Source organism: Miniopterus schreibersii (assembly GCF_964146895.1).
Source record: "Miniopterus schreibersii genome assembly, chromosome: 3".
Classification (NCBI taxonomy): domain Eukaryota; kingdom Metazoa; phylum Chordata; class Mammalia; order Chiroptera; family Miniopteridae; genus Miniopterus; species Miniopterus schreibersii.
In genome coordinates this window covers 99074286-99101226 of record NC_138103.1, presented here as the reverse complement: position 1 = coordinate 99101226, position 26941 = coordinate 99074286, and the positions used below count along the sequence as shown (strand labels likewise).

General features: G+C 46.0%; 1 long non-coding RNA gene across 1 annotated transcript; it reads right to left on the bottom strand.

The window, feature by feature from the left end:
• Positions 1-5553: 5553 nt before the first annotated feature.
• On the bottom strand, positions 5554-15453 carry LOC308554639. Its single transcript, XR_013998431.1, has 3 exons — positions 15354-15453; positions 11721-13363; positions 5554-7331 (listed from the first exon to the last, which is right to left on the bottom strand). It is a non-coding gene; the product is annotated as an uncharacterized lncRNA (long non-coding RNA).
• Between the last annotated feature and the right edge of the window lie 11488 nt (positions 15454-26941).

The following is a 26941-nucleotide window of genomic DNA, read 5'->3' as shown; positions in this document are numbered from 1 at the left end:
GTGTGCTTCCTCAAATCTTACAGACAAGAATGCCTGGGGTCCCTGAACTCAGTGTGCTTACGGTTGAGTCTGCCTTGGACAGCTTCTGATTAGCTCATAATATGTTCTGAAAGCGGATGGCTATAATACCAATCTCCACAGCAGGACTTGGACGACATCTCCACTTTCTCTTGCCTAGTTATGAGCCCCTTTGAGGTGCTAGTTTATCACACAAAAACGGGGCATTGTTTTTCAAGGGGTTGGAGACGCTTTCCTGACTTCAATGAAACATTATTAGCACCAATAACTCTCAACGCAAAAATGTGTTCTCCAGTCCCAGTGGTTTAATGGAAGTATTGATATTTCAAGCCAGTTGCAATGTGAACTTCAGCCTTTCCGTTGCAATTTGCCATTGCGGTGAAGATCCCTTTCCTTTCAATTATACTTCTCTCTGTCTCCTTTAGTACATCGGCCTCTCTAGAGATCCCGTTATGCCTACAGAGTGTGCCACGGAGATTTCCTCAGCAACAGGCACTAAAAAGCAAACGTATTGTTCTAAACCATCACATGATGCACAAATACTGCAGCTCACATCCACTGGATGCGTTGGCAGCTAGTTCCCAAAATGCCCCAAATTCTGCCACTTTCTATGGACTCACAAGCTCCAGGAGCCACAGCTGCTTGTCCCAAACCACTAATGGGCTAGTAAGAATGAGGGTAAAAGAAGTAAATGTAACACTTAACAAAATGCGAATCTTATGCTACTAGTTCCAACCATGCCCAGGATATAAAATTCAAAGTAAACAAAAAAGGTAAACGATGGAAAGTTAGCCTCCGTCCACGCCCTGAGTTTGTGCTTTCTCCTCCTGCCCTTTTAAAAAATTGGGTGACCTAAGATGCTACCTATTTTGTCCCTTATTTTTAAATAAACTAGATCTTGAATTTATTAATTAGTACTCTAATTTTCTCTTATCTAAGTCATTAATTTTGCTACTGTATTACTTCTCTCTCTGTTGCTTTATTTAGGTTTCTCCTGTTGTCGAATACTTATGTCACCAACTGTAGTCTTTTTTCTTCATTGGCATAAGAATTTAGGGATATGACTATAGCTTTAGTATTATTCTTTAGTTCTGTTTTCAATATTATTGCCTTATAGGTATTCTGCAATTTCAGTTTTGATTTTCTTTGATCTACGAGTAACCTTTAAATGAAGAAAATGGACACTTTCTAAGCCTTGGTAGGAATCTCCAGCTTTAACTTGAGAAAGAAACAGCTGATGTGTATTCAGTGTTTACGATGGGCCAGTGCTTTACATGCATTATGTGGCTTAACCTTCAAACCAAGCCTTTAAAAAAGTTGCTACTCTATAGTTTATTATAAATTTATCCTTTCCCTTCTATTAAAAATAGAGAGGCTTAAAAACCTTAAAGGACTTGACCAAGATCACAACGTAGTGAGGGGCAAAAGCAAGATAAAAACCCAGCGGTTCAGAGCCGGGGCCGGGGCCTGCAATTGCTGAAGGATGACTGTGTTGACTGTTTCCTGACTTAGCAGCTGGGAAGCTGGCCGCCCCCTTAATTAACGGGATCAAGGCTGCCGCTTGGGACGAGCGTCTGTGCAGTGTCCCTTTCAGGGGTAGGTCGCATTCCCAAACAGCAGGACCGAGGAACGCTCCCTGAGTCCTTTCACCCAGCTGACCCCCCGCTGGATTTACCCATCGCGGCGAGCCTGTGACTCCCGGTGCCCGGCCTGGCGACGCGGAACTGTCACTGACACGGGCTTTGCCTTGGGGAGCCACGTGGCCTGTGTTTACACCTACAGCCGCAGTACTCCACTTGTAAAAAGGGCATTGACAAGTATTTCAGAAGCATCTATTGTCTTCTGTCGTGATTTTTAAACATGACAGCACATCAGGGTCACCTGGGAGCTGTCAAAGTCTCCACGCCCAAACCTCGGTCCGGACCAATTAAATCAGGAACCTCTAGAGGCGGGACAAAGCATCAGCTGGTATTTAAAATTGTGGTGCCTTTGATCACGGCAGTGTTTATACTTTTATTTCTAAAAAACAAATACTTTCATTCAACTGTCCCAGGTGTTTATTTTTAAAATAACTTTCTCTCCCCAATGCAGAAGCAGTGCATCTTCACTGCATGTAACTTAAGGAAGAAGAAGCTGTAGACGCCCAAATTCTCAATGAGCAAAGTAGTGATTCAGTGAAGCACAGGTACGTTCATTCTCTGAAGGTCTCCTTATTAAGCCCATGTTGATCATGTAACTGTATAAGTTTATGATGATTTACTGTGACAAGTGCCAGGAAGGAAAGCAGAGAGAGCTATTAGAACACAGGGCAGGAAACACTTTCGGTCTGGCCCTCAGGACAGTTTTCCCTAAAACTCTCAACTTTTGATTTGAGAACTGAGATTTGCAGAATAAGGAAAGAGTAGACATTAATTATGAAAGATAGGTGGGGAAAGCCCTTGGATACAAAGGGAACAGCATGGCAAGGGGCCACGGGGTGGGGGGTGCACAGCTCCTAAAGACCAGGGTCTCTGAAGTGGGGGCATCTTAGGGGAAGGCAGGGGCCAACTCCTTCAGGTCCCACAAAGCATGGGAAAGATTTTGGTCTTAAGTGCATTGGGAAACCATGAAAGATTTTAGGCAGACATTGTGTTTTGAGACGATCTCTGTTTGCCACGTGGAGAATAGATTGGACTAGGCAAGAAGGAAATGGGGAGGCCAAGGAGAATGTAAGTTGATAGATGATATCTTAGACTGACATGACGGCCATGGAATTAGAAAGGACAGAATAGACTGGGACCAATTAGATATTTAAGGGTAGAATAGACATGGATTATATGAGACAATTATGGAAGGCAGTGCTGTCATGACAACTCCCATTTTCTGGCTTTCATTATGGTGACAGGGTGCTCTGTTTCCTGAGACTAAATCATGACTGAGAGACTAGGTTGGAAGGGAAATCAGACGAGTTCAGTTATGGATATGTTGGCTTTGATCTTAAGATGTTCAAATGGAGAAAATACATAAAAATGCTTGGAAAGTAAGCTAGGAGCTCGTTGGAGAGCTGAGGGCTGTAGGTATAAATGGGAGCATCACTGGTTTGTGAGTGGAAATTAAAGCCTTGGGTGGTAGTGAGATTTCCAGAGAAGAAAGTATAGAGTGAGAAGGGAAGGGGCCAGGGCTAAGCCTTGAGGATACTGAAAGCCAGCCAGAGGAGACTGAGTTCACAGAGGGAACAGAAGAGGGCTGGCTGAAGAGGTAAGAGGAAAATTAGGAGGGTGCAATATCAAGAAAGCTTAAGGAAGACAGATTTTTTAAAGAAGAGTTGTTAACAGAGCAAAATCCTGCTGGCAATTCACCTGAGACGAGGGCTGAAAAATGCCCAGGCCTTTAGCAGCGTGGAAGTAGGTGAAGGGCGACCTGAGCAGAGGCCTCGCTGGTGGCGGGTGGTGCACACTGCCATCGGGTCAGAGTGGCGGCCCCAGGACTGCGTGGGAAGTGAGGCAAGGGACACGAGGGAAGAAAATTACTCTGAAAAGTTTGGCAATGAAGGGGAGATGAGAGAGGGACTGTAGAGGGTTTGGTGGCTAGAGAGAGAATTTTGTGTTTTAAGATGGAATAGACTTCCAACAATAATTCGAAAGAATATATGCAATCCTGTGTTCATCGCAGTGTTATTTACAACAGCCAAGATCTAGAAAGAGACCAAGTGCCATCGGTAGATGAGTGGATAAAAAAGCTGTGGGACATTTACACAATGGAGTACTACTCAGTCATAAAAAAGAACATCTTACCTTTTAAAAGCGACAGCATAGGTGGACCTGGAGAGTATTATGCTAAGTGGAATAAGCCAGTAGAAGAAAGACAAATACCATGTGATCTCACTTATATGTGGAATCTAATCAACAAATAATTTAACAAAATAGAAACAGAAGCATAGATACATAGAACAGACTGACAGCTGTCAGAGGGGACGAAGGAGGGGTGTGTGTGAAAAAAGGTGAAGGGATTAAGCAAAACATATGTATGTAACACACAGACATGGAGAACAGTGTGGTGACAGCCAGAGGGAGAGGGGGGTAGAGGGGGGTGGAGGTGGGAAAAGGGGGGATAAGTGGGGGTGGAAACAGACTTGACTTTGGATGGCAAGTGCATGCAGTGTGCAGATGATGTTTTATTGAGTTGTACACTTGAAACCATAGCTTTATTAGCCAATGTCACCCCAATAAATTCAATAAAAAATAAAGTAAAAAGTAAAACGTAAAAAGAGAAATGTTTACCAACCTCCCCCATCCTGTAAAAAAAAAAAAGGTGGGATAGACTTGAAGCTATTTGATAATTCAGAAAGTGATATTTCCTGAGATGGTAGGAGGAAATAGGTTCTACCGAAAAGAGCAGGGACTGATTTATATAACAAGAGGAATTAGAAAAGTACAAGGATACATAGAATAATGTATGTAATTTTTGTAACAAGGCACACCGGGGCTTCTCGTCTGTGAGCATCTAAATCTCTGTAAGGTAGCAGGTAAGGTTGTCTGCTGTGAAGGGTGGTTAGTCGTGGGTTATGGAGTGTGTGTGTGTGTGTGTGTGTGTGTGTGTAAGTATGTTGGGAAGAGGGCCAGAGCTTTAACGACAGTGGGAGAGTTTTGAAATAGCCATTGTGGACAGTGAGAGATTGAGTTGATTAGATGAAATAATGGAATTACCAGGTAGTGCTGAGGCCTAGCTGAAGTTAGTGACTATGAATTTATCACAGTAAAAATATCCTTGCTTCATTTACTTGTTCACTCACCAAGCATTTATTGTTAGTACCGCTCTAGGATACAACAGCAAATGGAACAAGCTCTCTATCATTATAGGGTCCACATTCCTGCAGAGGAAGACAGGCAAGGATCACATAACTAAATGTACCATCTACATCATGTTAGGCGGTGATAGTGCTGTGCAGAAACATCATGGAAAGTTCTGGAAGAGTATCTGTTACACAGGGTAGTCAGGGAAAGAGACATTTGAGCAGAGACTGGTAAATTCCTGGAAAGAATATTTCAGGTAAGGAAATACCTGCGAAAGGTAAGTGCAAGTGTCCTGAGGCAGGAAGAAGGATCAGCAACGAGGTCAGAGTGCACCATGGTGACTGGGGACACGGGAAGAAAAGACAAGGCCAGCGTGGAAACTGTGGGCCAGATCACAGAGTGTTCTAGAGCGTGGAAAGGACTTGGCTTTTCATCAGACTGAGATGAGAAGCCACTGGAGGGTTCTGAGCAGAGCACGCCATGATAAATGTTGCAGGCTGGGATCTGTCTCCAGCTCAGCTCAGCTGCCTGAGTGCAGACTTGGAGGAGGTCCAGGGCTCGGTGGCAAGTACAAGGAGACAGAGAGGCATTGAGCGTAGCTATTGAACTCGTTGACTCCAGAGTCTAATTTGGGTCAGGAAGGACTAATGACAGGTAGAGGCCAGTGGATACAGATAGGATAGAATTATCAGTGACTTGAGGCTCATGAGGACAAAGGATGGTCAGACAAATTAGTAAGAAGCAAAGGAGACTGGTCAGAGGGGGATGTGTGATGTTATTTATTTCAGAGGTACTGCAGCTTCCCGTGACGCCGAGATCCGCGTGTAACATGGGAGAGAGTGGGTCAGAGAGAGTACAAGGAAGGGAGAGCTGTTTGTTGAGTTTGACACATTTTTATAGTTTAATATTTCGCTTAAGCTGAATTTTTCCATTAAGCAAACACTTCAGAAATATTCTGAGGTACACTGGAAACCTTGACAGGAACATTACTGTAAGAGTCCTGTTTAGAATGTTTTAAAAAGAAGGTTTTCTTAAGTGGTATCCTATTGAAATGACACTGATGAGGGAGGTGTGTTCAGTGTCGCTGAAGCGGGAGTGGGCGAGCTGGGAGGTGGCTACAGTGTTCTCGGCACTGTGTAAGTGGCTCGCAGCTGGAAAGTTTGAGGCTTGCTAAATTCTTTTTATCATATGTGCTTAAAAAGGAATTAATTGAGACCACTTATCAATTCAGACTCGGCGGATTCCTGAATCATCTACAGAGCTTTTTCAAAATGCAAGCATCCATTTCCCACCCTGGACCTAATGTTTCAGAATTTTGGGGGGATGAAGCCCATGTATGTTCACATATTTATATATAAAGTTCAATGGATTATGCATAATTAGAACTGAAAAAAACCTTTGGAACAATGCTTAGTGGACTGTCATTGATTTTGCCTGCACATATCCGTGACCTTTTTCTGGTCACAGTGATGGGCTGTGACTTTACCCTGGGACACCGTCCCTAACCCGCTCCTGGTCTGTGTGCTCTCAGCAGGGATAGCAGATTATCCAAGACTGAATGATCTGGGAATCGCATTTCTCTTTCTGTAGACACTGGCTTAGGAATGGCGCAGGACCTAAGCCAAGGAGATTTTTTTCCAATCAGAGCTAATTCCAGGACTTTTGCTCTGCTCATCGAGTCATTCTCTTGACCATGGGCTTAGACCTGGAAGGATGTAAGCTTGGAGTTGCTAACAGGCATCCTACCAACATGGGCAAAGCCTCTCTGATAGGGAGCAACCCAGAGGAAAGCCAGACACCAGTCCTGCGGACAGTGCGGGCTGAACTGGGCCATTTTTTTTGTTTGTTACCCGAGCCTATATCCCCCACTCGCTTAGGTAGTTTGAATTGGGTTTCGTGTCCCTTGCAGCTTAAGGGTTTGATACCCAGAGGTTGGAGTCTTGCCTGCAGGGCTGCTAGGTACTCGGCTCACCCCGGGTCATGTCACTGCATCGTCTCAGGATTTTACCCTCTGGCACCCTGGCTCCGGATCGGGCTCCCGTGGCAGCGAGACCAGAAGGGAAACCAGGTCGAGATGGGAAGAAAATGGATTCTCTGTGAGATTATAGTCTCAGGAGACCCCTAGACAGGCAGCGACTGCTCAGCTTCTCTCTAGACCCCGTTAACATGCCCAAAGGGTTGAGGAACATGTGGCCAACTGTAAAAAGAGCTCCCTGGGATTGAGGATGCTGGAAGTGAGTGACTCGAACATTATGATCTGAGCTCAGGTGTAAGATACGACGTGAGCCCGACATTAAACATACTTCTGTGTTGGCGTGCTTCCCAAATTCTCCACTCTCTGCCTTTTCCCAGCGGATGCCCACAGGTTATTAACAGTTTGTGGAATAAAGTGCTGAGCACTCCGTGTTGTCTCCAAGATGAGGAATCACTGCCGGTCCTAAGGTTAATTTTGAAGAAATCAAGTTTTTCTTGCAAGAACTATGATACTATTGCCTCCTCCTTGAGCTCCTTGCTTCTAGTTTGTTCTTGAATGTTTAGCTCCTGAAATAGCAGAAGGACACAATTAGGAGACACATTAGGTTTTAAGTTAGTCTCAGGCTGTAAGGAGGAAGGAGATTTGGGGAAATCTCCTTGTGCGCCTAGTGTCTGCTATTTACAAGGTAAATGGCTTCTCATCTCCTGGAAATGCTGCATGCTATCATTTTAGCGCCTGTGGAAGAAATCGCTGTAACAACTTCTGCCCTGGACAGGCCCCTGCACATTTCATGGTGCAAAGTCCACGTCTTCTGCATTGAAACGCGAGGCACTAGATGAAATCTGAAAATGCAGCCCGAAAGAAGGCTTGGTGTAGTTAATACCCTTTTATTTCTCTTGAAAATGGTATAATCTTACGACTTCTGGGGAAGGTCACGTTTAGCTGCTTTTCTCAAATGTCACAATCATTTCAGAATCCGGCAGAAATACCATTTGGGTATCGGTTTTCTTCCACGAAACAATTTTCCCTAATAACCCGAAACTCCCTTTGAGCAGCAAGGCCTAACTTTCTTCGATACGAACATGAAACTCCATTTTAGGGGGTGAAATAGCAAAGGGTGATTGGTGCTCAAATCCAGGGAATGTGGGCTCAGCTATGCGCCTCTTTTTCTTCTTCTTTGTTATTATTTGTAGCTTAAAAGTAAAGTAACCAAAAAACAAAGACAAGAAAACACCAAAAACGTGCTAATATAGAAACACTTTAACTGCTCCCTTCCTTAGTACTAAACGTGCCCTGGTTAGGATGGAGCACAGGCCCGTGGAGTGTGGAGACCACTTTCATTTGTCACTGTCAGTGGAATCACAGAGGTTCTAGGGGATTCTGAGGGTACATCTCAGCATGATTAAAACCGTCCTGATTCATGCTCTGTCCGTGAGCAATGAGGCCCTTCTCAGCTGAAAGCTCAAGGTTATTTCTCGCATTTAAAATTCCAGTTCAGGGCAAGAATAAAGCTGTAATGCAACATTTGAAATGCAAAATCCAGTCAACTAATAATATTTTTAACTTCAGTTTCTCTACCCTCGATAAGGATAGACATCTGTGTACACACACACACACACACACACACACACACACAGGCACACTCTCCATCTACCTTAGGTTGGTGTTCGACAGGAATACACACACGTACCTGCATGCATGTCTTTGGGAAAATAAATGCCTTATGTTTTTTAAACAAATAAATTAATGATAATTTCTTGTATATCAGGGGCTCCACCTCAAGCGTCAGCAGCATTCTCTCTGGGTCTAAGGCATGTCTGACCTCACCTAGGGTTCTTCAGAGAAGGGCTCGCCAGGTATCTATTACTTGCACAAATGATTCTGGGGTCCCCAGGAAAGTGTACATCTTAAGGAAACTGCCAAAACCTCAAACAGTGATAAGTACAATACCTAAGGATTGGGGGGGAAGGGGTGCTTTGAGTACAACGCACAGTTTCCTTGAAAATTGTCCCCCGCTCAGCAACACCTTCCTTCCCAGGGGTTTGGATGCCAGTCTTAGACTGAAGATGACGTTGTTTCTTTCTTCTTTTTAAAAGCTGTTTTCTAATGGTCTCAGTGAATTATCGCGAGATCATGAACCCAAGGCAGTATTACTCTGTAGTTTAAGTTTTAGCTCAAATGGGAGAAGGGGACTTTCTTCACCAAGAATAGCTGAATATTTAGATACAGACTAGACTAAGTAGCTCAAGATATGGGTTGAAACAGCCTCCTTCTGGGGCAAAGAAGTAGGACAAGGGCTCACCCTTCTGAAGACACCTCAGAAGGTGCCTCAGTAGCATTGGGGGTGTCACGGAATCCAGGCAGCGCATTGGCAGGTATTCATTTTTAAACCTTCAGCAGGCCAAGGCGGCATTGTGCCAGTTGGTGGGAAAATCTCACAAACATCTGGAGCCTGGGTGGGAGGTGAGAGGAGAGGAATGGCGGGTTCGATGTGTTTATGTAAGAGTTTGATCATCAAAAGCACAGGAACCACTCAGAGTTCATAAACAGGCAGGGTATTGTACTGACACAACTGCGAGAGGAAGAATTACTGTCTGTGAGTGCACGTAGGCTCCTGCTTGCCCTCCAAGGTGGAGGTGGCCTGGGAAATTGCTGCTCTTTCATTTTAAAATTCTTTAATAAAAGATGCATATCAGTGTTCTTTGGACAAGGAGAATATGATTGTCTTTACTATTCTTTACTATTTCTATAGATTGCGTTATGGATAATTCCTTCAGTTTTTCTTTTAGTTCTGTAAGTCTTTCTTCAGCCATATCTAATATGCTGTTAATCCTATGCATTGAGTTTCTTATCCAAATAATTATATTCTTTACTTCCTGAGGTTCTGGTTTAACCTCACATGGCCTTTTTATAGTACTAGATGCAATCTGGCATCTGTTGTTTTGTGATTTCTGGCTACAAGCATGTAATCCTTGGAACATAATTCTGGGAATTCTTTGAGACCTTAGTTGAAATTTCACTTCTTTGGAGAATTTGTGATTGTTTCTGGGAGAAGTCTTGGATCAGTTGAAATTATATTTCTAGCTTAAGGGTCCACAACCCCCCCTCCCCCCCCCCCCCCCCCAGACCACACAGACAGGGTGAATATGAACACGGAACATTATAAGGCCAGTCTTTGTACTTGTGAATTTTCATGAATCATTTTATCTTTCTGTGTCTGACACAAAGATAAGTAGGCAAGTTTCCTTGCTGCCTTTTCCTGCGCAGGGGTTAGAGTTCTTGCTCACCCAGTATGGATGTTGTAAACCTTTAGTGTTCTGGTTTTATGCCTGAGTCTATTATTAGAATGTCCACCTGAGTGGACTGGAGGTCCACTGTTTGTCTCTTTTCTCCAGAACTGTCATCTGATTTTAAAAACAGAAGCAGAGGACCTGCAGGTTTCAGCTGATACTGTCAGAGAGAAAGCTGACTTCGGCTGGCTCAGTGACTTGTTTAAAACTGTTTTAAAATACTTTCCTCTACATTTAGATTTGTCTTCATATATGTTTGTTCAGCCTCTGCCAGATGTCAGATGAATGTTGCTGGAAATTTTTCATCCATCAAGCTGGTCACAGAGTATATCATTTGCTGTCACCAATTGCAGTTTACGAAATCTTTTTCTTTAGTCAAAAGATGGACAGTTTTTATTATCTATATTATTATAACTCTGCAGTATAAATACTTAGAGAAAATACTTCTGACAGTAATTGAAAGAACCCTTTGACAAATTGTAACAGATAAGTATGTTATCTCTGCATTTATTTGGCAAAAAATAAAACCTTCCCTTCCCTTCCCTTCCCTTCCCTTCCCTTCCCTTCCCTTCCCTTCCCTTCCCTTCCCTTCCCTTCCCTTCCCTTCCCTTCCCTTCCCTTCCCTTCCCTTCCCTTCCCTTCCCTGCCCTGCCCTGCCCTGCCCTGCCCTGCCCTGCCCTGCCCTGCCCTTCCTTTCTTTTTCTTTATTTCTCTTTCTCATTAACTAACACATTTAGTCTTTACAATACTTCCTGTATAAATGAGGTGGATATTTATTTTTAAAGATGATAATTATGCTGATATTCATGTAGACCTTATTTAGGTCATTAATATTTTTAAACTTGTTGACTACATATTTTTTCTGGCATATTTATAACTGAGATTGTATAATTATACAACTAAAAATACAACTGAGTTGTACAATGCAGGTGGATGAGTAATATTTTATAGCTAAAGTGATGCATCTAGCAGATTCAGGCGATTTAGTGTCTTTAATTTGCACCAGGAAGCGCCAACTATAAATAAAGGCACCACAAGGAATCTCAGGGTATGTGGACCTCAGCCTCTGCTCTGCTGTGGAAGTGGAATACTTTGCTTTCCTAGATCCCAACTATAAAATATCAACATTGCATTTTCCTTCCAAGAGATTGTGCTTTCCATAGAAATAAAAGTACGTGACCTCACTTATGTGTGGAACCTAAAAAAAATGAAGCTCATAAAAGCAGAGAGTAGAAAAGTGGTTGCCAGGGCCTTGGGGTGGGGTAAATGGAGGGGTATTGGTCAAAGGGTACAAAGTTTCAGTTATGTAGGATGACTATAGATAATAACACTGTACTATGTACTTGACATTTGCTAAGAGGATAAATCTTATCACAAAAAAAGGTGACTATGTGAGGTGACAGATGTGTTAATTAACTTGATTTGGTAATCATGTCACAATGTATATGGATAGTAAAACATCATCATGTGTATACCTTAAATATTTACAATTTCTATTTGTCAATTATTCCTCTACAAAAACTGAGGAAAACGTTTTAATTAAATTAAAAATGACATTGTTCATGTCTAACTTGAATAAGAGAGAATTAATAGATAAAGAAAAAGGTAGTAAATAAACGTACCATAGAGTGAGTGAAATTTTCGATATTTTACTCAGTTGTTTACCTGGTGCCTCCGGTTGCTGGAGCTCTGTGCAGACCCCGGACGCCAGGAAGACGGAGAAGTGGGTCCAGAACGAATTAAGCCTGAAACGTCGCTGGAGGCAAAAATGCCAAAACTGAAGCTGTCTTACTTCAGGCACCTCAGGAGAAGGCAGGGTTCTGTGGGGAAGACAATACGCTGGGAAAAACAGGAGGCAGCAGGAGAGGAGCAAGGCCACGGGTGAGACATTCACTCCACAGAGGAAGCCGGAGGCCTCAGGCCACAGCAGCCGGGGGGCTGTGAGGACAGGACGCTGCGGGCGTCGCTCACTCCCAGGGTCACCAAACGCTGGAGCTGACTCAGTGGCACGTAAAGACACATCTAAACATTTTGCTGGCGAACAAATATATTTAGTCTTAATAGTTCCTATTTTCTGCTAAGAACAGAACAAAGGGAAATGTCCTTAAATAAGACAGTTTGAGTTGATAGTAATGGTGTTAATTCACCGGGTAGAATTTTATGAGATCCAGTAGATTTCTAATGGCAAACGTAATGCTGCCTGGAGAAGGGAAGTGGGAAGACTCAGAAGACATGGTTTTCAAGCACAGAGCTAAGAAATTTAATGCAGTGAACAGTTAGCTCTGCATTCAAAAATACCTTGCTTGACTAAGGATGAGCTACGTCCAACAATATGAAGCCTATAGGCAAAAAAATGTAAGTTACTGTATTTAGGTTCAAGAATTCAACCTGGTGAGTATATTTTTGAGAACTGAACCTACAATGATTCAGGTATGAAAAATGTTAGGGGTTTTAAGTGACTCGCTTTCAAAAGAAAATAATGGTACGTGGCCTGCAATAATAATACAGGTCTGGGGTTCAAACTGTGGGATGCAGGGGCCTCTCTTTCCCCTGCACGGTTCATGCCGTGTCTTCCTCTATTCCATTTGCCATGCTTCGTTCATTTACCCCTCACAAGGAAAGGGAAACGCGGTACTGAGATTGGGCAAACCTGTCCCATAAAAGTGACTTAGAGAACCTGGAAATATTTAATGTAGAGAAGCAAATGAACTGAATAAACACACGCTAATTGCTTATCCCTCTTCATCTCCCCTACATCTTATTATTGCCGAATTGCCACAGAGTTCAGTTCTTTGTTTTTCTGTTCTCCATCTGTCCTAACCCCCTTGGTCGTTGCATCTCTTCTCACGGCTTCGGGTACCATCCACATGCCGACAGCTATCACATGGATCCCTCCGGTCCTGAGCTCTCCCAGGAACCTTAGTCTTCCACTCAGCTATTTCCTTGCCACCCTCACGTGGATGCATGATAGATGTTTCCAACATAATATGAACTCCTGCTCTGACTACCGTGCCCCCTGCCTCCTGAAACATGCTTCCCAGGTATTCTTCCCCATGTAAGTTAGGGCAGTTCCATCTTCCATTTGCTTAGGTGAAAACTACTGGAGTCAGGCTTCTCTGATCACTGCCGAGAGGACGCGACGCCTGCCAGGTGTGTGGGAGGAAGGTGGCGGAGTAGCAGCCAGTCTCATCTCAGCAGGTCCCCAGGGAGCCTTAGAAGGTGTGTGCTTGGAGGAGATACTTGCTAGCACGGGGCGTGTCTTCCAAGAAGCGTCCTGTCATCCTGGATACCTGCTGCTCTCATCTGGTCTGTGGGTGAAGAAGAGAAAGGCTTGATGAAAATTGCATTCTCGAATGGGCGGCCTCGGCCAGGAGAGGTTGTTTCGGGATGTTTGGGGGAGTCTGATTCTCCGAACACACTGGGCTGGGCAACTGTGAAGTGCACAGTGGAGCCTGTTTCTGGTGACACTGAGAACAAAGCTTTTAATGACGGTCTCACCCACAGAGTGCAACGCGCAAGCAACACCTGGGACTGCTCCCTCTTCTGTTATTGTGGAAGTTATTATACTCTTCACGGAACACAATAATCTGCAATATTTCTCAGAGAGAAAAAAGAACAAATTCTGCCTCTCCTGGTTCAATTTCCAGAGCAAAATCCAACAGCTTTACTGTTCTACAGGAAAAACAAAACTAAAAACAAAGCACACTGACAGCCCAGATGAGCAGAAAACAGCTATGGGTCTCAGAGAATATGTTTATTTTTAATTTCCCTCTCATTGGTCTTTTGTATAGATATAATGCGTTTTAAAAGCCGGTATTCCACCTACTGTATTTATTTATTGTGTTATGCATGCCATGATCACTCATTGCCCAGGTACTGAGAGTGACTTGGTATCGATAAGCTGTAGTCAATGCAGCCGAATCGGAGTTTTCATTTGCCATGAGATTTAATGTTGGGCCTGCTGGAACAGAGGATGCGCCAGGGTTTACTCGTGTCTAATCTAAATGTGACTATAGCTAAGTATCAAGCAAAGGAAGACAGGTGCCAGGTGCCATTTTGTTGTTGTTGTTACTTATTAAGAGGGCTACGTAAGCACTTTGTTGTTTCACTAATCCTCAAGATAACCCTAAATAGGGGCTACCGTTCCTGTTTTATATACGAGGACAACAGGTGTCCTGTAAGTTCGCATGATTTGCTTGAGCCAGAAAGTTAAACCCAAGGCTTTCAGTTTCCTTCAAAGCCTGCGTGCTTAGTTCCTATGCTGTGGTGCTTCCCCACCACGAGAAAAGGGGCAGAATGGAACAGAAGAGTGATGTGAGGGAACAGAAAGCAAGACGAGCCGCCTTCCTCTCCGGGGTCGTGGGGAGCTCCCAGGCGAGGGCAGACAGAGGGGGGCTGAGGGGACGAACGGTTGAGACATCAGTGACTTCTCCTTAACGTTTTGGTGGCTTGAAGCCATGGCCCTCATGACGGTGATAAAGAGAGTCTGGGAAGAAATACAGCTACTTCAAAGGAAACCACCTCCAGGACATCTGCCAGGACGAAGAGCGTTGGCCCGGTCTTCACACTCAGCGCTGCTTGTCACCACCATTCCGGACGCTGGCCGTCGGGAGGGCCCGTGGGGGACCAGCGGCGGTGACGCCCCGACAGCTCAGCTCGCGCGGGGCTGGAAACCAGCACCCAGGGTGGCGGCTGGGAAGCGGCAGCCCAGCGACCTGGCCTCTGCAGAGCTGGGAACGCGGCACCCCACGGCCGGCGCCCGCAGCCTGCTGGTGTCCCAGCGAGGCCAGAGTGGGGACAAACCGCCTGCCGCTGCCCAGGACGAGCGCGGTGACAGGCACAGCAAACAGGAAGGAGCATGTCCCTTCTCTGCCCGCCATCAGCACCCGGTTAGGCAGTGGCTCCCCTTTCCCCAGAGCCCAAAGGGGGGCCATCTAGCAGCCGTGGGAAGTGGCAGGGTCCTGGCTGCGGCAGCACAGACCCGAGCGTGGAGAGGTGGCCTTGGCGCTGAGGGACGTGGCTTGACGAGCAGCGGGTGCGAGTTTGCGGGACCAGCAACTCAGGTCCCACAGGTGAGTTAAACGGGGGGCTGGTGGGAAGCGGGAAAGGGGAGGCTCCTGACCCAGGCGCAAGGGGCAGAGGAAAGGGGGGGAAGGACCTCTCTCCGGGACCAGGGAGTGGGGCAGAGGAATGCATGGTGGCTCGCTCGCGAACACTGGGCATTTTCAGGCCCCTGAGCTGAGGGTTTTGAACTTGACCACGTTGGAAGGAGATAAAGGCACCTGGGGAAAACCTTACCTGCCAGTCAAGAAGGAACTAAGCAGATCCAGTGGGAATTTCCCTACAATCCAGGGCAGCTGCTGACATTGTATGGCTGCTTAAACGCCACAGACAGGGAACAGATACTGTTTGTGTTCCTGTTCTATACAGAGGGAGCTAGGAAACGAGTGTAAACACAGGTACAGCTAATTGATGTAGCAACCAGTGGGTTAGGACTTCAGAAAACAAACCGATTACACTCTATGTTTCAGGGCTTCTCAACCTCTATTATTATTATGTTTTATCACCCCTCTAAGGAACCCTTCTGAATTTTTTTCCTAATTGTTTCTCCTCCCATAAACATTTTAATAGCGTAGATATACTGTACATCTGTTTGTACACTGTGGCCCTTTGGGGGGCCACAAACCATTGTAATGTCTATGATTTTCCCTTCTCACACCTCCAAAAACTAATTTCGCCCCCTTGGAGGAGTAGCACCCCAATTAGAACTCATGCTACGGCGGAGGTTGCTGGTGCCCCACCCAGATCACCGTCAGCTGGTTCGGCTTTCCCCCAGCTGCTGTGAGGGTCGCCCCAGGCCAAAGGAAACTCCCCCAGGGGAGGTTTACCTCCTCCCCCCTCCCAGCTCCTAACAGCCAGCAGCCGAGGCCGACTTACAGGGAGGTGCAAAAGGCTGGCCCTCCCTTTCCCGAGGGCCCCTTGGTCAGTGTCAGCTGGTGTCCCAAGCCAAACCCACCCCGAGCCTGCCGAGAACCGTCTCTCCCATTGTTACAGTCGGGGGTCCGGGACGGAGTGCTTGCTTCCTTGGCCTCCACAGGTGATCAAGGGGTGACCTCTGGGTGGCGGCCCCCAAATTGGGCCACCAGATGTGTGCAGAAGTTCCTGCCGGAGATCCTGGAGCTTTGGAGCAGGACAGAGGGACAGCGGAGAGATGCTGCTGAAGGAAAAAAGGTAAGAAAGAAAAAGAAAAAGCCTAGCATTAAAAAAAAATAAAAATGGCTACAGTGGGCAGAAGAGTGAGAAGGTGCCGCCGGCCAGCAGGCCCCAGTTGCGGTAAATTAGGGGCCGGGCCTCAGCTGATGCTTGTAGGAAATGAGCCTCCTTCCCATGAAGCCCGGCCCCCCCTTGGCTGTCTCTGCCGGGCTCTGGGGCAGGTGAGTCTGCGCCACAAGCCCTGGAGCTGTTTCTCAGGCGCTGTATCCATGCAGGGCTCCTGGACACGAGCCCCATTGTCTTTCAGAGTTCGATGTTTCAGAGACTCCTCTCTCAGGTGCAGGTCTTACAAGTTGGGGGGCCAATGTGGGGTCCCAGCCCTTCAGCGTTCAGGGAGAAGTCCCTGAGTTCCCTCCTGACCGTGGCTCGCTGCCCAGGGGTGGGGTTTATGGCAAGACTGTGTCCACCCTCCTACCCTCTTTGGTGTGGACCTTCTGTCATTCGCACTATACTTCGGGTTGAACAGCTTTTAGTGCTTCTTTTTCAGAGGCAGTTTCATCTTGAGTTGCAGATTCAGTGTGTCTGTGGGAAGAGGTGAGCCCAGCATAGTCCTACATCACCATCTTGAACCAGAACCCCGAGACCCTCCATCTGAAAGGAAGAATACGAGGTAGGTGAGTGAGGGGGCGCCGATGAAGGATGTTTGCTTGTGGGCACCAGGACGAGCAAAGACGTGGAGGGTTTGGATAGTCAGGTTAAAGAGTAAACTGAAACGGGTTATAGGGCAGGTATTTCAGAGAATGGCTGTTCTGTCCATGACAAGGAAGTCCTCGCTGAGAGCCTGCTTGCTTATTCGAGAACTTGGAGTGAGGGCAGGGAGACCACAGGCAGGCGCTTTAGCCCCTGGATGCGTGGGGAGCTCAGACAGACACACACGCTGAGATCCAAGGGTGACAGATAGAAGATACTGTAACAAAATGTAAGATTGTGTGGTTCATCTGTGCTGGCCATGGACTGTAGAGAAACGGGTGACTGACACTGTTGGTTGGTTATGCAGATCCTGAGTGATAAGGCAGGACAAAACAGAGCTAAAACATAGGATTTGGAATTGAATACCATTTATAATTATAAATTACATTACCTCCACATAGGCTGCTGTGTTGTAGTGGGATTAGGAGCAGGTGAAAAGGAGATAGCTAGCTATTTAGACACCTTTACAAGAGTTGTCTATTTTCAGAGATCTGATGTTTCCAGAAAAAGCAAACCCAGAGTTAGATGCTCTGATTTTGAACCAATGAGCTTCCTGTTGAGTTTCCTTCCCCTCCTTGGCAGGAAAACCAAATTGGAGCTTATAGATTAAGAGAGAGCCAGTGAGGAAAGTTTGAGGATTCCTGTGGTTATTGGCCACACGCATGTGAGGAGTCCATCCATGACCATGTAGCATGTGAGGAGTCTATCCATTACTATGTAGCGTGTGAGGAGTCCATCCATTACCATGTAGCGTGTGAGGAGTCCATCCATTACTATGTAGCATGAGGGAAGTCCATCCATGACCATGTAGCGTGTGAGGAGTCCATCCATGAGCATGTAGCATGTGAGGAGTCCATCCATGACCATGTAGTGTGAGGGGAGTCCATCCATTACCATGTAGTGTGTGAGGAGTCCATCCATTACCGTGTGGCAGAGCCCGGAACCAGCTGGTGGGAGCAAGGATGAACAAAACACAATGAATGAAAGAGAAGGGACTGCAGGCATCCAGAAAGGGGGGGGGTGAAGGGGGCGCAACAGTCAAGAGGGAACACATGCTGGTGAGATTCCCCATCACGCCGATTCTGCATCTCTTGCCTATCCTTTGGTGCTGTTTCTTAGATTTGTCCCCGCCTTTCCATACTCAGTACCACTTCCCCGCTAGGGTCACATCATCTACGCTAACTCTGCAGGAAAAAGTACATTCAAATCAAAATCATGAAACATTGTCAAAATTTAAGAAGTGTTAGGAATATTTTGACTCTACGCAAATTTGAGTTTATGAGGCGCTCTTTCGAAGGTCACCTTCCTGTGTGATGTGACTTCTTTCTTCTGAAATATTTGATTCATGCTGAATTGCACCATAATTAAATTCCCTTGTGTATTGTGGGAGGGAGGAGTTAAAAGTGCAATCAGCACTTTATAAACTGTATGTGAATTTTTTACCACAAATTTAAAAAATCAGCCTTGCTTTTCCTCAATGCCCTCCCCTCTCCGTATAGCCCTGCTGGCAGTGGCCATGTACCCATTTAATACCAGTCTAGGCAAAGCATAGATGGGGAGGAAAATCATGCCTATTACAAAAAAATTATCCACTATAATATGTTCTCTAGTTATTACCCATGTAGTGTATTGTGCATTATCTATGCCAAGGCTCGGCTCCTTTTAGCATGGAAAATTGAGAAAGGGCTAGACAGCCAAAATTATAGTGTTTACAGAGGACAACTTTATGAGCCAGAAAGAAGCTGCCCTAAATTCCTGCCAATGGTAGGAAAGACTGCCTGCCTCCAAAGCCCAGCCATAAGGTCCCATCTGCCAGGTGACATTGCAGACGCAAGGAACAGATGATCCCATGGCCTGCCCTGATTTCCCCGCCCCGCAGGCGGCCTGATGTATAGGGTAGGATACGATGGGAGGGAAGGCTGAGAACTTCAGTACCGGATAAAACCTGCCCTTCCACAGATACCGCAGGGTCAGTACCCCGCTGACAAACGTCCTCTGAAAGAAGTAAGAAATTTCACAGCACCTTCCTTAGGGAACACACAACAGAGCTGCCAGAATTATAGGGATGAGAAAACTCTTGGCTGCAAACAAACGTTGAGACTCCTTTCTGGACTCTTATCCTCAAGGAGACAGGTCCTCTGTCGTATCTACACCCAACGGAGCATCCTTCCGTACGGACCAAGCGGCCCGTGCTGGGTAGGGGCAGTGCGGACAGTTGGCCTCTGCACTCGATTAGAAACAAGACAAGCCAGATCCTAACGGGGGCCTGGGAACAACAGGCCTCAACTAAATAGGGGAAGGCGTGTAGACAGTTTTTAGCAGTGGGGAGTCAAGCACTGCACCAGTGACGATTTGTAAGAAATAATATGAGTTAGCGTGACTGGGTACCATGCCATCCACACTGGGATTTGGGCCAGGACTTCAGATTCTGGAAGAATTGGGGGAAGAAAGATAAAAAGCCTCAGTACCAAAGGAGCCAAGGTAGGGACCAGTCAGGGAAATAGCCCAATAATGTTTCCAAGGGGGACTAATAGCCTTGTCGTTTTTGGGCCACATTTTCTGGCTCAGTGGCTGATCACTCTACTCACTCTTTCTTGAGCTTTGGCTCCTGTGGTATTACCCTTATTTATTTTTCTTTAACTCCCGTGGTCATGCCTTTTTAATCCCCTTTGAAGGGTTTCTTCTCACCACGTATAGGACAATCTGCACTTGGATGTCTCATTACATCCAGTTCAGTGCTTCCCAACCAGACGCTCCTCCTGCATTCCCCGCCTCAGTGAGTGGCACCCTCTTCCAGGCTTCGGCCTTTCCCTCTCTTGTGCTTGTCCTGTATTTCCCTTTCCAGTAACTGCCACCAGCTCCCCACACCTCCAAAAGGGTGACTCTCCCCTTGGTCCCACCTGACAGTGTGCCTAAGGCTTATGTTCAACTTTGTTCCCAGAGTCCCACCTTTTTAAGATTAGTCAGTTGTAAGAGACACACAACCAACTAAATCCCATTTCATCTAAAAGAATGAAATTACTGATTTATTTGTGTATCCAGCAGAGGGAATGGGACCCGTCCTCTAGGGCCGCTGGGCCATGGGAGTGACTCATGGGGCTGTCTCCTAATCTCCGACGTCTCCTGCTCTCAGCCCTCTGCGGAACCTGTCAGGAGACAAAGCTCCAGGAGCTCAGGGTTTGCACCCTCTCCAAGGGGCACCAGGGGAAAGAAGGGTTTTCTCTCCCAGCAGGTTTTGCTTGTCCAAACTGGACGGTCATTGCTGGGCCAAGATGAGGGCTGTCTCGGCCTAGGCTGTCACCCAGCCCTGTGACCAGGCCTGTTACCCGAGCAAAACAGCAGAGGCACTGGGTGCGAGCTGAGGAGGTGCCTGGGTTTGTACCTGCGGCCCTTCTCTCAGCCGGGATTGTCCACCCGGCGATGACCTGCAGAGAGGCGGTGGCGGGCTGGGCACAGAGCAGGCAGGAGTCTGCTCCTCGGGAGACGTGCCTGAGGCTGGAGAAAGGGGGGCTCTTTTCTCAAAGGGGAAGAGCAATGTGGGCTCCCCTCAGGGAGCCCCTCTGGACCACATGACTGTTTACGGGATTCGAGTACAATGAAACCTCACAAATGAGCATTGGAGGGCTGCACGGACTGGGGACTGACCTGCTTCTTGCTGGTATCAGAGCGGTTACTTCCCACAGGTGGTTCTGCTGCACTTGAACTGTGTTTATTTACTTACATTGCGCCCCGAGGAAAATAGCTGGACCCCATTCAGGCTGGCAGCAGACTCAGGAAGGAGTCCTGACGTAGGGTGTGAATGAAGATGAAAGTGTTTTCTTTTTTTTCCTGCCAAAAGTAGCTAAAGAGATGAGAAGGTGACTTAAAATAACTGTGTGAAATGATGCAAGGATGCAAACATTCTCTTTTTACAAGAAGGAAATAAACTATTTTAAATGGATAGCCTAATTGCCTTATTTAAGAATATTCTTTTTTTTTACTAAGAAAATAAAATGAACCTGTTTAAATAAATTAGGAGTTGAAGAGTTGCAAAAAAAAAAAAAAGGGTTTTAAAAGACAAAAAGAAAGATATTGCATTTTGCTGGTATTAGAACAGTTATTTCCTACAGGTAATTTTGTTGTATTTGAATTGTGTTTGTTTACTTATACTGCACCCCAAGGATAATAGCTGGGCGTCGTTCAGGCTGATAAAGTGTTCTCATACTTTATCTACTTTGTTGAATAATTTGCATACCGCATTACTAAATTGATTGTGTAGAATATTCTTGCCACTCTTTGACTAAAGCTTAAACATCTTTATAGGTCTTCACTGGTAAGATGATTAATTTTGGAATTCATCTATCGAATCTTGAAATAGTGCTGTGTTTGCACATATTAATATAAATATTTATTCTGTACGTATTAGGACCAATCTTGCTCTCACAGATTATTCTAAAATTGAAGTATCTTTTCTATTTCCTATCTTAATTTTTATTGTAAGTCAGATAAGCAAAAGTGTGAACTTTGATGTAAGAGAATATTCTTTTCTTCATTTTAAAATTATTTTTATTTTTCAATTACAGTTGAAGTGTATTATTATATTAGTTTCAAGTGTACACCCCAGTGATTAGACATTACGAAACTTACTAAGTGATCATCCTGATAAATCTTGCACCCATTTGGCACCACACATAGTTATTAGAATATTATTGATTATATTTTCACTTCTTAACCCTTTCACCCTTTTCACCCACCCTCCCAACCATGCCCCCAATGTTCTCTGTATCTATGAATCTATTTCTGTTCTGCTTGTTCATTTATTTTGTTTTTTAGATTCAATTTTTGATAGATATGTATTTATTGCCATTTTGTTTTTCGTATTTTTAATCTTTTTTTCTCGTTAAAGAAGACCCTTTAACATTTCATATAATGCTGGTTTGGGGGTGATGAACTCCTTTAGCTTTTTCTTGCCTGGGAAGTTCTTTATCTGTTCTTTGATTCCAAAAGATACTGATTTTAGAGAGAGAGGAAGGGGGAGGGAGAAACATGGACTGGCTGCCTACCATGCATGTCCTGACCGGGGTCTGAACCAGCATCCTAGGTACGGGAATCAAACCCAAACCTTTGGTGCACAGGATGATGCTCCAACCAACTGAACAACCGGGCCAGGGCTGGCTGTAGTTTTGATGTGGCTGTGAGAGGAGGTGACTACCCTGTTTACCTTGCCCAGAAGTTGAGAACATTTTTTTCTTGGAAGTATTTGTGTCTTTACAGGAGGCAGAGGCACTGTAGTTGGATGTTTTCACAAAGCCTGGCTTAGTGTTTACTGAGACTCCTATTTTCATAACAAAGTGACTTTACAGAGAAGCTTGGATTTCAAATACGTAGCTCCAGTGAGTGCACTCATCCAGGTTAGACCACGTGTCTGAGCTCGGTGTTCAGAAAACATGGACTTCACACCCAGTCAGCTAGAGCGGTGCCTATTTTACCAACTTTCCAATCTTCACTCGAAAAGCTTAGTTCAATTTGGCTGGAATGGAAAAACTGTCACACAGTGAAAAGTGACTTAAAGAACACCAGGAGCCTGTTTAAAATAGACACAACAGCCGGTACCTGAGCCACAGCTAGAATTCAGTTTATTTAAATGCTGATAGGGCGAGAGAACATCATTGTAAACAGCAATTCTCAATGAGTGAGACCCTCGCAAATCAGCCACCCTGACGGAGGAACGGGTTGAAAGGCAATTTAAAATATCTGTAAGTGTCCCGGGTGGTTTGGACATCTCAGAAACAGACTCATGGAAACAGGTGATGAAAAGCAATAAAAAGGCAAAGTGTTGGAGCAGCAAAGAAAGAGGAGCCTCCCCTCAGACTGTCCAGAGATAACATCCAGGTGAGGTGAAGCTGTCACACTGCAAAGCCACCGCATGAGACAGGCAGGTGGAAAAGTGAGGAGCAGTGCCCCCCAAGAGGGTCCAGGGGAGCATTGTCCTTCTTAGGCCTTCCGTCTCCCCCTGATTTGACTCCAGGAAGAGTGTACTGAGTCGAACAGGACCCCCACCCCATTCACGTCCAACCAGAACTTCAGAGCGTGACCTTATTTAGAAACGCGGGCGCTGCAGATGTAATTAGTTAAGGAGTTCAAGGTGAAATCATCCGAGATTTAAGGTGAGCCCTAAATCCAATGACTGGCGTCTTTGTCGGAAGAGGAGAGGACACAGACACGGGGAGGAAGGCACGGGAAGAGAATGACAGCGATTGGGGTCATGCTGTCACGTCCCAAGGAGCCACCAGACGCTGGAAGGACGAGGACGGACCCGCCCCTAGAGCCTGCAGGGCAAGTGCGGCCTGGCCTCCGGAACTGGGCGCGAATGCATTTCTCGTTTCAAACCATGAGGTTTTTAGAAATTTGTCACAGCAGCCCTGGGCATCTGATACAAAGAGGGAGCGACACAGAAACAGGCAGCAGTGAGTCCCGTTAGGACACTGCACCTGACTACGTGTGAACGGGCTTTCTCAGTGATCGCTCATCGAGGAGGACCGGAGCAGGTGACCACGGCACGGAGCGGGGGTCTCATTACACGCAACCACCTTTCAAAAAATCACACGTGTGTGGGGAGTGGTATATGGGAAAGCATTAACATATATATATATATATATATATAGAGAGAGAGAGAGAGAGAGAGAGAATACTTACTAGGTATGCGCTGACTCAAAGGATAAAGTCCTTACCCATAAGGGGCCAACAGCCTTGTGGGGAGAGATATGCGTCAACAATTTACATATCAATTTTCTCTCTGGGGTCTGACCCATAGGTAAATTAAGGTGGAGATTTAAAAAAATCTGGGATATGTCTGGTGGCTTGTGTTGAGTGTATGAGAAATCTGGTAGAGCAGGACCACTTAACTGCAGCTAGAGGCCCCCAAGACGGGGCAGCTTTGAAAGTAAGGTGAAGGAACCCAACATGAGTGTTGAGAAATGTAAAATGTCTCCCAAAATGCCTGAAATGTGACAGATATGACAGGTGTTTAATAAACGTAAATGCGCATTCCCTTCCCATGTTGCTAAGCCTGAGTCGGCCCGACTGACTATATATTTTACTCCTGGAGTACTTTTGGAACTGTCTGACTCAAGGTCAGAGCAGGGTCACAGCGGAGCAAGCCAAACCCAACCTGAAGTTCTAAGCTTTACTTGCCTTTCTCTCCCAAAGAAAAAGGTCCGAATACATATTTCATGGCAACTGTATTCGATTCTCTTATCTGCTTCTATCGTCCTCTGCCCTAAAGAACTTGTCATCCATGCTCTCCAGTCCCCATCACCTTAGCTCTAGAGCCCACTCTTGGTCTGTGCCACCTGTGACCACATAACGTGTTTCGATACTTCACATCCCCCAGGCCTCCGGAAGTTTACTCACCTAGAGACGTATCTCCAAGACAAAAAGGGCTCTCTCTGTTGCTACATTTCCCTTTGCCCAAAAATACCACTGTTCTTGCTTCTTCTGGTCAACTCCTACAGATTCCTTAAGGCCCCCTTTCCTGTTGTACTTCTGCTGTGAACTCTCTCTGTCTCCCCCAGGGATAATCTCTCTATCACTGTGCCCACACATCGGTTATTACACAGTTATTTCTGTGCAAATGCTTTGTAAATTGTTGATGTATCTCTCTTCCCACACGACTGCTGGCCCCTTATGGGTGAGGACATTTATCCTTCGAGTGAAGCACATACCTAGTAGGTATCCTCTAAGTGCTGAATATAGAGCATTTCTACACTCAGGTTATCTATACTTTTCCATGCACTTTCAACTATTTATAGTGAAGGCTATTGGACCTCCCTGATTCCAATAAGGGTAGTATCTTAACTCATTGATTATAGGTGTTGTCTTCGGTGGGTTTTGACGTGTGGCCTTTGATCAATTAGTACGATGGAGAAAGTGTCCTTTGGGTGGTTGTTTAATTTCATGGTCTAGGTGACAAGACCTTCACCATTTTAGCAGGGATATCTGAGTATCTGCCAGGGTAAATAAGTGGCCTCTCCTCAGGAGACAAGAGGAGCTCAGAGGAGCTGAGGAGACTGTAGGGGGCATGGATTCCATAGAGACCATGACAATAGACCCCAAATGTGACTGTCAGAAGAAGCCAGCAGCCTCTGGTCCCCTTCCACTTAGGCCCCCGCCTTTTTCTTCTCAAGGACTGCCCTCGATTAGCCCGAGACCAGTCATTTTGGACCAAGAGCTTATCTTGGCTGGCCTTCCAGGGTTCTGTTTCCCCACGAAGGCTGCCTTTGTGAGAAGCACGTGATCAAAACTGGCTGAGATTCTGCCCTGGGAGACCATGTGCACAGGAGGGCCATCCTGAAGGGGAGCGGCAGGAGCTGAGAAGCTCCCCTTTGGGAACCCGATGGAATGGAAAGAACAGCCGACGTTGGGACTGGAAAACCATCCTCAGGGCGCATATGAAAAACGGAAGAGTGAGAACCATGTAGAGGAACGTCCCGCTGATCGCCAGCCAAAAGGTTTGCTGTTAATATATACAGCATGGATGACAGCCTTCCATTGGAAAAGCTGTAAGTCTGCGTCAAGCTATTACGTTCTTTGACAAATACTCCCCAGGTTGCCTGCCACTGTTATTAACTTGGAGGAAAGCTACCCAATGAGGTACAGAGTTGAGTGGCCGGGAGTCCTGGCCTCCAAGGGACACGCCCCAGCTGTTGCCAGAGCACTGAGTGTCCAGATGTGTTCTCTGGCCTAAAATGATAATACTGGGTTGTTCAAGGGTTGACGTTCGCAGGATGGCAGAATAAAAGTGCAGCGGCTCTAGTACACTCATAATAACAATAGCAATTATTGTTTCTGTGAACAGCAAGAACCTCCGAAATTTGAAAGAACTGGAAAAGAGAAGGTGGTGGAAGCTGAAATTGCTGGGAGGAAAATTAAACGCGATACCATTTGCCTCCCTTTGAGCCTCACCTGGAGGGAGCAGAGGGGCCGGAGCTCAGGCCCAGCCTTTATTTACCAGCCGTAGTTACGCAGAAGGTGCATCGAGAGGGCCCTCTTCCTGTCCCTTCAGCCAAAGCTCAGGGGGAAGCTGTCCTGGGTGTGCTGTCCCTTCAGAGAACCCGCCCTCTCTTGCCTGCTGACAGCCATTGGAACCCGCAGCTTTGCAAAAGTGATTAGGTTAAAGCAAAGCATTATTAGCTGGCTTTACAGAGACTTTCAGCTTGACTTCAAGTCCTGTGGTGTGTGTATGTGTGTGTTGTGTTTTTCCCCCTAAAAACATCAGAAAGGGCAGAAAAGCAGATATTTAGAAGGTCAAGTGCATCGCTAAAGGCCGAATGTGTGAACTTTCGGCCTGACTCGCACATCTCCCCTGGGCTCTGCCGTCAGCCTGCGGGGTAGGGGCAGGACAGGCGATGAGCAGGGGTCCAGAGCTGCTGGTGTCACGGCGTGAGGCACAGCGGGGCCTGTTGTGGAGGAAGCTATTCTAGTCTGGGAGGCCAGAAAAACTTCGCCGAGGAAATAACATGTAAGAAGGGATTTGAGTGATGAGTAGGAGTTAATGTTTCAAATGAGGAAACAAGATGTGTGAAGTATCCAGGCAGAGAAACGAAAAGAAACCAATTTGGGTGGAGCGCGCAGAGTGAGAAGAGAGGAGAGAGCAATTTGGAGGGGTAAGCAGATCTGGAGGGACTCAGAGGCATTCTGTTTTGGGCTTTAGTAGGTAGTAATAGAAAATGACTGAAGAGAAAGAGTGATCAGATTTACATTTTGAAAAGATCAGCCCAAGTTAGTCATGGATGCGGCCAATGACCATCAGTGGGTGCTAAAGCATTGGGTAAAATGTTATTGGGGACCAGGATACCAGCATGGTGCCAGAGAGTCACCCGACAAATCCCTTTCCAATTGAAAAGGGAAAAATTGTGCAGTTACAATGAAGAGAGCAGAGAGCT